Raw genomic sequence first — 716 nt, 5'->3', positions numbered from 1 at the left:
AAAAGAGAAGAAAAATATAAGAAAAGAAGAAAGAAAAAAAAAAGAAGAAAAAGAAAGAAAAGGGGGCTAACAAAGTTGTTAGGAGCTAAGATTGTTTTGAAGTTGAGTAAATTTTTTTATAGATTTTAAAGAAAAAGAGTTTTATGTGCAAAGTGTTCTTGAGTTTTTTTGGTGAGAGATGTGAGTTGGGTTTGACATTGGGAAGTGATTGTGTAACTTGTATGTTTGGGAAAATGGTAGAACAATGGAGATTGAGCATTGTATGCATGAGTTGGTCCCTTTCTTAGATATATTATGTGCAATGTCAAGGCTACTTGTTTCGAGAGTAAACCACCTTAAAGATCATATATCTTGAACCTCTTGACTCACTTGAATAAAAAGTCTTCTCTTACCAAACCAAATGATTTGGACAAATTGACCATTTGCAAGAATTCACCTAATGTTTTATGCTTAATGAATGTGAGAGTTGGTTGATTTGAATGTGTAGATGCTTGATGATGAGTGTAAGGGAAAAATGAGTTGAGATAGGCCTAGAGAAGCTAGAGTATAATAAGAGAGTATGCTCATGTTGGATTTAAATTTTGAATTGAGTGCTAGATGTGTTTCTTTTGGCTATGAGCTCCCAACTTCAAACCTCTCTCCCTATGAGTTCTAGAAATTTCACTTGAGGACAAGTAAAAGAATAAGTTTGGGGGAGTTGATATCTTGCATATTTC

This window comes from Brassica oleracea, chromosome C6 (genome assembly GCF_000695525.1).
Source record: "Brassica oleracea var. oleracea cultivar TO1000 chromosome C6, BOL, whole genome shotgun sequence".
NCBI lineage: Eukaryota > Viridiplantae > Streptophyta > Magnoliopsida > Brassicales > Brassicaceae > Brassica > Brassica oleracea.
The sequence above is the reverse complement of the archived record's forward strand: the minus strand, read 5'-3'. Positions refer to the sequence as shown.